This window comes from Pinus tabuliformis, chromosome 3_2, assembly GCF_031772625.1.
Source record: "Pinus tabuliformis cultivar Carrire ecotype Pingquan chromosome 3_2, CPIR1, whole genome shotgun sequence".
Classification (NCBI taxonomy): Eukaryota; Viridiplantae; Streptophyta; class Pinopsida; order Pinales; family Pinaceae; genus Pinus; species Pinus tabuliformis.
Window position 1 is genome coordinate 549,621,685 of NC_142302.1, and position 11,081 is coordinate 549,632,765.

Here is an 11,081-nt window from a genome sequence, read left to right on the forward strand (position 1 = left end):
TTGACCTGTTTCAACAATATATCTTGTCCATCCTTCATCTTGATTTGGACATCTCCCACTCCAACAATAATGCAAAAATGATTATTCCCCAAATGCACTCTACCATAATCACCAGGATTATATGCAACAAAATTATCTTTGCATGGGGTTAAATGGTGAGATGCCCCATAGTCAAGGATCCAATCAAAGCTACTGCTAGATGTATATAAACATGAATCCTCTATTGAAACTTTAAACAACACATCACCATTTGTGGCTACATAAGTAGTCTCACCTTCATTTGTGTTGGATCACTTGTGATTTGTATTGGCTGGTATTTGATCCTTTTCTCCTTTCTTCCAGACTCAACATTCCTTCTTCATGTTCCCGGGCTTGCCACAATGAAAGCAGATGATCCTACCCCTCCTTGATTTCGATCGGCCTCTCGATCTTGATCGCCCTTGTTGGCCTTGATCAATTTGCCAATCACAATCAGCTAGAGCTAGAGCTTTTCGTCCCTGGTTTTCTGCAATTGACTTGCGTCGCATTTCCTCATTCATTAAACAATTTTCGACATCATAAAAAAACTTCAGGGTCCTTACAGGTGTTGAAGTACTCATAGCTACAATTAAATTTTTCCATATGTATGGCATAAAACACATTAACAAAATGGTTCTAATTTCATCATCTAGAATGATTTTAATAGAGGCAATTTGACTAGTAATAATATTAAATTCATTAAAATGCTCAGCAACTAAAGCACCCTCCTTCATCTTGAGATTGTAAATCTTCTTCATCAAGAACACTTTGTTTGATGTCGTGTTTTTTTTTCTCTTTTCTCTCTTTTTCCCAACCCATTGACTGCCTCATGGAGGTTTTCAATCAATGATCCAATCTAGGTGCCTCAAAAGAGATTTTCACCTGAGATTTTATTTTTTCCCTCTTATTTTTCATTTTTTTTTTCTACCCTACCCTACTTGAAAAAAAAAATTACTTTCAAGAATAAGAATACTTCCAATGGAGCCATGTGCACATCAAGATGAAAGATAAACTAATTTTTAGGCTTGCAATATATGATTTGACATGTACCTGGATTTTAGAGACCAAATGATTTGACTTTGAAAGGATCAAGCACAGTTGAAGAAGAGAGTGTTGTTACAACTTAATGACTACCTGGAACCATATTTCAATATAGTTGTGATCCCCCAGGTCCACTTGCTGATTTGGATCATCTATTGATGTCTTCTTCTTCCATGAACTTCGAATCTTCCTCTTTTTTCTAATTGTTCTCTTGAACACATGGAGGATTTGATGGTAACCATGCGGGAGATGTCTCAATCTCTGATTTTTTTTGTCTTCTATTCATCAAGTACAGCCCATGATTCTTTGATCTTCTCTTTTGAATATTCTTTTTCTGCATGTTGCCCTTCAAGGGCATCAAGAGAATCTCTTTTTTGAATATTCTTCCTGAGCTGAGATGAATAACATTGAGATCGAAAGGAGATATTTGAAAGTGTTGTACCTCAACATTATGAGTGGGCTGAGCTACTTCATTGTGTGGGTTTGGAAATGGTGGTTCATGTAGTTGAGTGGGAGTGGATATTTGAGATGGATGTGGTTGGGGTTGTGGTTGTGGTGGAGGTGAATGGTAGGGATAACATGGAGTTGGGTATGGAGGATATTGAGGAAAATATTGAGAATATTGTGGATGACTCTCATAAGTTCTTTGCCAACCTTGTTGCCAAGATTGGTTTTGGGGTTGAGATGGCCAATGTTGCCAAGGAAATGTTGTGTTCCAATTACTTTGAGATCGATGTGCATAAGCTTGAAATTGTGAATTAGGTTCTTGCATAATACTAGGTTGAATAGGATGCCATGGTCCTCTTGGAGACACATAACATAGCTACATTGGAAATTGACTTGCTCCATTGTCCTCTTGGTAAACTTCCTTCAACCTTGGTAATGAGGGGAAATATTTAACATCATGTGATTCTGCATGGATGACACAAATATGAACATCTTCTTTTTTCTCATTTTGAATTCTTAACATTTCTACTTGTTCACTTAGATTGCTAAGAATTTATTTTTTAAAGTTATCAAGAAAATTTCCAAGTTTAGCTTGACTTAGTGATCTTGATGTTGATTTACTTATTCTTTCCCTTCCTCTTGATATGTGTTTGTATGTTTCACAAATTTCTTCAAATGATAGTTGGTATACATCATCTCCACTCATGAGATCAATCCACTCATCCCTAATTGTTCTAAGTAAGAGGGTTTTTAGTGTGATGGATCCTAAATGATGTAGTTTTGCCCTCTTAACATTATACATAAACCTCTCTATTAGATCCTCTATACTCTCATCTTCTCTTTGATTCATTCTAAAGATTTCTTCTTTAAGATATGATCTTTATATTTTTCTAGAAATATCTTTTGCATATCTGTCCATGATCTTATTGAATTAGTCCCTAAACTCATCAACCATTTAAGAGCTATATCCTTCAATGTTTCCTCTGACCTTAGACCATGAAATTTTGGAAGAAAAGATGGAGGGATGTTCTTCATGTGCACACTACTATCAATATCTTGAATGGGGAATCTGAGAGGATCTTCCTCATTGCCATCATCTCCATCCATTTCTTCTACATTCTTTGCCATCTTCTTCTTCTACCTACAAAAGTGAATGGTGATGTGGCTCTTACTGAACCACGTGATGAAATGGGGGGGGGGGGGGGGGGGGGGGGGGGGGGGGGGGGGAGTGGGTGGGTTGGTGTTGGAGATTTTTTGTTTTTAGGATTGAATGAAAACACTAATGCAATACACTTTTCTATTTTTGAAATGAAAAATTTCTAATGCAATTATTTTTTGTTTCTGCAAAAAGTAAAAGGAAATGAATCAACTAGGGAAGAAAACAATGCATACTTTGACACCTTCCCAGCAATGATACCAACAAGTGATGAGCCTCGGTATTGCAATAAGAATGCTGCAACTCCCAAGGCTACCAACTTTAATTATCAACTTGGGGTTCGTAGAAAGTTAAGAGGTATTGGCACTATATGTGCAGCATACAATGTGTCCTTCCTTTGTTGTCATGATGTAATGGAGTGCATGTACTGAAATCAAATCCTAAACTAATTTCAGAAAATGAACTGATCGAAATGGAAACCCTAACCAATTGCAAGAAATAAAGGACAAGGAAAGCAACATATTCTAATTGCATAAATATCATGAAATAAATGTAAAAGAAACCTAACTCAATCCTATTTATCAAATGTGGTGATTTAAACTAAGTAAGCATGGAATCTGATCTGGGGAGTATTAACTAATGCATGCATGTGCTAATTAATAAATAAAAAGAACTATTTTTCGTTATCTTTTCATTTTATAAATGCAAATGTTAATCTTTCCTTGTTCTTTGGTAGGGGAGACAGGTGTGGAGGAAGAGGGGTACAATGGTTGTGATGGCATGGAGGTAAAGTAGAGGCCTTATCCCAGCTTCAAAGATGATTTTTTTCAATTCGAGCTCAAAACAGGCCGCTACAGGATTTCCTACAAGATGTATACAGGATGTACTAGTTCCTACATGATCCCATGTTTTATTACAAGAACAAGCCGAAAGCTTAGGAAGTGGTCTAGAAGGTGGAATGGAGCCTGTGAAAGGTGGATAATGGAAGAATAAGGCATGGAGGTGGTGGATACTACCCAAAACTCAAGCAAGGGCTTCAAGATGGGTGGATTTGCTCAATGGAAATGACAATTTTTGCTTATAAAATAAAAATTCGGATTGAGATTTTAGTGGATTTTGGTGACATGGGTGGATGAGGCGAACGAGATGAGTTCTCCTTGTAATGTAGAAGGCGCAACAACACATTATTTTCTGCATCTATCCACAAATTCATCTATACATGGTAAAGATTTATTAAATAACGAAAAATTACTACTCGAAAATCCAGAAATTCGAGAACTATTAAGCTAGTAAATATATCAAATGCCTAACCTAATCAAGTGAAAATGCAATGGGGTGAATTTTGTTATTAACTAGAATGTCTTTGTGATCTAATGCAAGTGGAATCAACTTGATTGAAGCTTGTTAGCATGCTCTAAAAAATAGCAGAAATTTGGAGCTATTTTCCACAAAAGAGTTCTAGTAACTTCTAGAAATCTAGATTTGGGAATAAGCAAACTAATTCAAGCATCTCAATGATTACTATGACCTTTCAAATATTTTCCAAGGATGAAATGATGCTTGTGGCCCTGCAAAAGAACTTACATTAACCATTGATCCAGGTGGATATTGGTGGCCACTTGCCAAGTCCACCTGGACCCCCACCATTGTTTCTCTCAACATTTTCAGTTTCCTTAATTGTAGCACAACTTACTATTTTTAGCAGTTTTTCTGGTCCTGAACTTCAGGAGCCGTTTTGAGGCCCTAAACGAGGTCCATGTTGCCCTTCCCAAAGTGGTAGTGCTTGGATAGATCTTTCTAACAAGCTATTGTACGTGTGAAACGGAGATCGTATGCCAAAGTTACGACCCCGGGAAGTTGATGTACCAATTTACCCAAATGGGGCCCAAAATTTTGCGTTTCATCTTCTAGGGTTAGGTTTTGGAATGTTAAGGGTTTTCCATTGTTTCTCAACAATAAATAGGACTTCGAGCCTCATTGTAACACAGTTCAGAGGCATGTAGCCACCACATCTCTTCTCAGAGATAAGCTACCATCGCCCTAGATGGTTTATTTCCATTACTGTTTGTAAGCATATTTCAGTATTTTACATTAATGAAATGAAGTATTATTTCCACTGCATATCTGTGTTTATGGTTATCTCTATAATTTGTTGCGATCCCGTTTAAGTTCGGATCAACCATTTAACCCAATCCTACAACAAGAAATCATTAATACTAAATGCATAAATAGAAAGAAACGATAACAAGAGATGCATGTGAATAAGAAGTGAAAAGAATAAAAACAAATGATATAAAAGGGTTCTGAGGCTCCTGGGATGGCCAAGCCCAAGGAAACTCAAAGACCTATGGAGGAGAACAAGAATTAGAAGTTGAACATGACACCAATCTTTATTATTTTCATCAATACAATTACATCCCCGCAAGAAAATATAATGGAGCTGCAAAAATACGAGTTCTCTCCACAAAAAGATTAATAAAAAAAATCCACCCCATGAGGTAAATTCGACTTGCTACTTATACAAAATGATTAGGAATAATTCCCCATGAAAGGAGAAAGCTTTCCCCACAAAAATCCCTTGATTAGTGGATCTGGTTCCCAATACTACGAATCTGCATTAAATGACATAGAATACGTTCCTAAATTTTCTCAATCATTGGAGTTCCACAATATGTGCTATAATTCCATAATATCGTGTTGATTTATTATTTAATATTGATCCTCCTATAGTAGGGAGCAAGTCCCTAAATTATCTCCTCCTCCAAAGCTTCATAATCTGCCCAATATTCTCATAATATTGCACAAAAATAAATAATATTAGATACAAATATGCAATTATTCATAAACCTTTCTAATGAATATATTAAAGTTAAAAATACATTATCTAATGCAAAAATAGAGGTTTAATGCACTGAAGGATGGTTAGATGGGCCTTAATTTATGTTTAATTTAGAGGCATGGGCCTTAATTTATGTCTAATTTAGAGGCCCATCACATATGTATATGGAGAGAGCGTAAATGACTAATTATTTTAATGTTGATCATAATAAAATATTTCAATGTTGTAAGAAGAGTAATTAAAAGTAAAAATGTTCCGGGAAATGTGTATTTTATTTAATTATTAAATTAAAATGCAACATTTATAAATATATAATTAATAATAAAATATTCAATGTGACTAATAAATAAAATATTTTAATATGGAGGGCTAATTAATATTGAAATGTATTCAAAAATATATTAATAACAGTAAACTCATTTTAATGTGGAAAATATATTCCATAGATAAAATATTTCAAAAAAAATATTTAAATGTGTATATATTATATATGATTAAAAAAAACTATATATTCATTATATAAAGCAATTGGAAAAAAATATTTTTTATGGTTAAAACATTTTAAGTAGTCTGATTGTGGCCCTTTTTTAAGGATATTTCTTGGTCAATTTTGTTTGAAATCAAGGAAAGATTTGTTAGAATTTCTAGTTCAAGCTGTGTAATTTACACAATCCAAGTTCTCAAGTAATTTTTGAAGACATTGAACTCATTTTTTACATTCAAAAATATTAGGTTTGCAGATCTGTTGTCTGCAATTTGTTTAGTCAAAATTTTCACTGTAAAAGAGGTTTTCCTTGGAGCTACAAGATTCTCTTGCTCCCCCGAAAAAAATCCTATATACTCTCTCTCCAAGATTGAAATCCAATCTAAACCAATACAAACATGTATGTGTACACTGATTTGATCATGTGTCCACAAATTTGTTGTTAGTTCCAAGTAATGTAGTTAAGTTTCTAATTAAAGAGTTGATCCTCATATCCCACGGATGAAAACATACATGCAAACAAAAAAATCACTGTGATCACTCTCAATAAGAATTTGAGGCATTGTACATACAAATTTTTATCTAAAATGCTCAAGAAGCACTTGGAGAAAGCAAAATCTTCATGGATAACCTGGTTTTCAAAACCCTGGGGTATAAAGGAACTATGTCTTTTTGAATTTTCCCTTACACAATTATATTTTATATCTAAATTTTTGTTATTAATTTTAATAATTTTTTATTTTTTTATTTTTTTATTTTTATATTGAAAATGGTCTATATTTGTTTTACCTCTAGTTTGGTGCATTATAAGTGAGTTCTTATTTTAATAAAAAAATATTACAAGGTAAATGAGTATGATTAAGTAGACTAGGCAGAATATATACCTTTAGTTTCATGCATAACATTAGCAAAGAAAGCATATGTTCCATCCATAGTTCGTTATTCCCTAATGGTATCCTATAACCATAATATCGATTCACATAGCATGTTCATCACAAGCTATAATGTTATGGATGTTTACTGGCACACTCACATCCAAAAATAAATACAGATAATGACACTTAGTAAAAATATTGTACCATCATATAAAATTCCATTTACAAGAATTACATTGGCACATATAACATTGATTTCCCATTATGAAGAAATAGTAAACCTATAGCAATATTCAACATTCAAATACTAAAATACTCTAGCAAAGTGCATTGTATTAATCAATTGAATAAACAAACTAAAGGAAAAACTTATCTATTTGAAAGTTGAAGGCCAACATTAACTTAGGTAGATAAATGTTCCACCCAACCATACACTCTATTGCACTTATTATTTTTATACTAGGCCACCCCAATTGAGGCTATGATACCACTAAGGAAAATTAGAACATTTTTATGGAAATCATTCTATCTTAGGACAAAAAATTACCTATCCCATTGTCTCACCACTAATTTTTTTTCTTGGAACAACACAACTATTTTGGTGACACATTGCTTTCCTTACATAGAAAAAGGAGAATACCTTCCTTATCTACTCAATATTCCCTCAAAAGTCTCTGAGCTCTCCCTCTATGTGTGCATAGAGGGTCTAGATACTATCCATTAACTCCAACAACATTTACTTAGTTCTTGACCTTTTTCAAGTTTTAAAGGCTTCCTTGCTTGGTCGTTCAACCCACACTATGCTTTCCTCCTTAGATTCTATCCATGGCTTCTCCATCACATAGCTTGATATCTTTCCTAGATCCCTTTCCAACCTAATTTTTTAATCTCGCTATGTTCTCCCTCTCTAGAATTCACTTATTTTCCAAGGAATTAGCTTCTAACCATTTGAATCTCTTCCTTATCTATTTTCATAATCTATACATATTTATGTAGTTCTCATCACATGAACTCAAAATGGTCTCTATCATTCCTTGAACAACCTCCTAGTATGAATCAATACCTCTAAAACTACTTTCATGGATGTTATCATCAACCAAGAGAGAATGAATTTACCTCTCCCTATATTTCTTTCTCTCTTATAACCTACATCTCTTCCATATGATTTTCCTTCTCTATTGTGTCTAGCCCCATGCATCTCTCTTCAATATTCTTTGCATGAGTTCATAATCGTCACACACCATTCATGTGAATGATAAAATTTTAGTTTCATTTTGCCCTCTAAATCTTTATTACCCCTCTTTGCCCTTAAATTATGATATAATAATATTTTTATTGTAATCTTTATTTTACAAGATGTTCTCCCACTTTACCCTCCTATGGTCCGGGTAAGATTCACCACATGTCAATTATATATGGATCACAAACAAGCATGTCTCCTTCCTACTAGATATAATATCAAATATTATTTTAAATGCGACTTATCAACTCCATATTGAATAGTGAAAGAATTACACATCTCCCTCTTCCTAAAAAATAAAAAACCAAATCAAAAATCTTTTGCTTTGAATTACATTTTCTCTCTTTATTTTAAAATTTATACAAAATTACATTATTCAAAATAAAAATAAAAATATTTTATTTATGATTAATATTAAAAAAATATTATTAATATTATTAATATTAATATTATTTTATTATCTTTTAATGTAACATTATAATATAATATTATTAAAATATAATATCTCATCTATACTGGAGTGTAAAGTTACTTTCAATATAATTAGGCCGATAGGCCTTCCTTTGAAAGGGACTTTCGTCGTCCCTTTGTTTCTCATGCTGACACGTGGCGTCGGAATAGAGCGGCACAACTGGGAGTTTTGCAATCTCGTGCTGACACGTGGCGTCGGAATAGAGCGGGCATAACCGCACAGTTCTGCAAGGGAGCGGCGTCGTGTATTCATGGATATTCATGAAGGCAGTTCTGCGGCTAAATTCGTGCAGTTCTCTTCCGCAGCTTATGCATTCTTAAGCTCCAGTAGTAATGGCGCATTGTGTTATGGTACCTTCTGTCCATTTGGTAGCTACCCAGTTATGCGGTCCCTGTTTTGCGGTGCACAACTGTTCTGCGATGCACGATCAACTGTTCTGCGGTTTCCGTGCTTCCATGACTGGGAGCCTTCTTGGATCAAACTACCGGCAGCCTTCTTGGATCAATCTCACAGAGTATAGCAGTGTTCAAACTGACAGAGGAGCCTGGTTTGACAATCTCACGAACGGGTAACGGAGCTGGAAATCGTGAGCCGGAGCTGTTGTTTAGAAAACATCTGCACAACATCATTTCTTCCAGGTCAGGTCATCGTCTCTCTCAGTCCTGTTTAATTTTCAAGCTCTCTCAGTCCTGTTTAATTTTCACTGCTTGTATTCTCAGAAGCCCGGGTCCATTTCCTATACCTACCGAGACCTATTTCACTATTCTACTGTGAGATTGTCCTGAGACTTACCGGGACTCTATGGTTATCCCCGGACCTGCGTTATCCCAATACGTATCTTCTTAACTGGGATCTCTCTTCGTAATCGAAAAATATAACGATTTAAAGCAATCGGCCTAAAATTTCCGAGTACAATGATATAGCCCAAGGCCTTCCATGGGGCTGGGCTATTTGCCCCTCCTTTCGTTGCGGGATTGAATCCTCTGTAACATGAGCTGCTGCTTGAAATTATGAATAAAATTTTCAGCCATTGCATTCAGTTCGTCCGTGGATAGGCCATCTGGGTTTGTGCCATCTCCAGTCCTAACACAGTTGGTCATATCTTCATTATGAGGAACTTCCAAGACGTTGGATGCGGCCACTTTAGATTTGTTCATTCCCACATGAGAAAAGCTTTGGGTTGGCTCAACCAGGGGGGAAAAATCATGGGTTTTTCCTGAAAACTGAGGCGGAAATGGAGGATCAATCGGAGGAGAAAATTGATGGGTTTTTCTCAGAAACTCTGGAGGATTTGAAGACTCAAGCTGGGGAGACAAACGATGGGTTTTTTGTGAAAAAACTGGTGGGTTTGGAGCCTTACCCTTAGGAAATTTATGTTTTTTCGGCCTTGAAGGCTCAACCAGTGGAGGCCTAAATTGCAGCTCCTCTTCTTCTTCTTCAAAATTCTGTCCATGTTTATCAAATGTAGTCCTACGCATATTGCCAGCTTTCTTCTTATTATTATTGCCATTGGTGGGACCTCTGCTAGAGGTGTCTGCAATAGTCCCAATGACCAGATTGAATAACACAAAAAGCATTGAAGGGGTGAGCCAAGTGTGCATCACATTGCATACCTGTGGCAGGGACTACTTGAGTGGCACCATGAACATTATTTTCATTTTTTTGAGTTGTATGATCAAGTATTGTTAGGTTAGTGTTCTCATAGTTTGGGAATCTGAAATTCCAAATCAAAAACAAGGATACTCTGAAAAGAAATCATAAAACAAACAATCAAACAATTTCTGGGAAGCTCACTGCATTCCATCCGGGTAGACATGAGCTGTTCCATTGAGAGCACCAGATAAAGAGGTAACGTTCAGCACCTAACCTTCAAAACTGTTATAAAATCCCTGGAATTCCTGCATAAAGATAATTCTAGCATTGTAAAGGTGAAACTTGTCAACTTTTCAGCATTGCTACCCACGGGAAAGCAAATTTAGGCTGAATAATATTGTGCAAATGGCTGGCATACAGATCAGAAGACAAATTGCTCTGGCATACCAAAAAAATGCTCTCACTTTCATTTTAATTTTATTTGGAGTTATTGTACTTCAGAGCTAAGAACTTCCTTCAACAACATACCTTCTACAACACGAGTTTCCTTCAACAACATGCCGTCATATACCTTGATCTATCCAGCAATGTAGAAAATCTATAGCAATTAAAGCACAACTTGCCCATGCCACTGTATTAGATGAAGCAAAGTATCCAATAATCATATTGAGAAACTAGATCATTTTCAAAATATATACCCTATGCTAGCAGCCTCTCATGATAAGTAGTGGCACTTCTATCAAAGTATCTGGTGCTTGTTAGTCACTGGAAATACAAATATGGTCCTCTATCGTTGCCAGCCTTTGGTGACCATAAACCAGATTCTCCTCATTCAAGGAAGGAATGCCTGAAAAAGAATACGTCCTTTCTTTTGCTAACCTCACGCGCTTCCCTCCTTTCTAGGGTGTATTACACT

The 11,081-nt window shown here is 35.4% G+C and overlaps 1 pseudogene; it reads right to left on the reverse strand.

Moving 5' to 3' along the window:
- Positions 1–9,486: 9,486 nt before the first annotated feature.
- Positions 9,487–10,215, reverse strand: LOC149181687 (uncharacterized; annotated as a pseudogene).
- Positions 10,216–11,081: the final 866 nt, after the last annotated feature.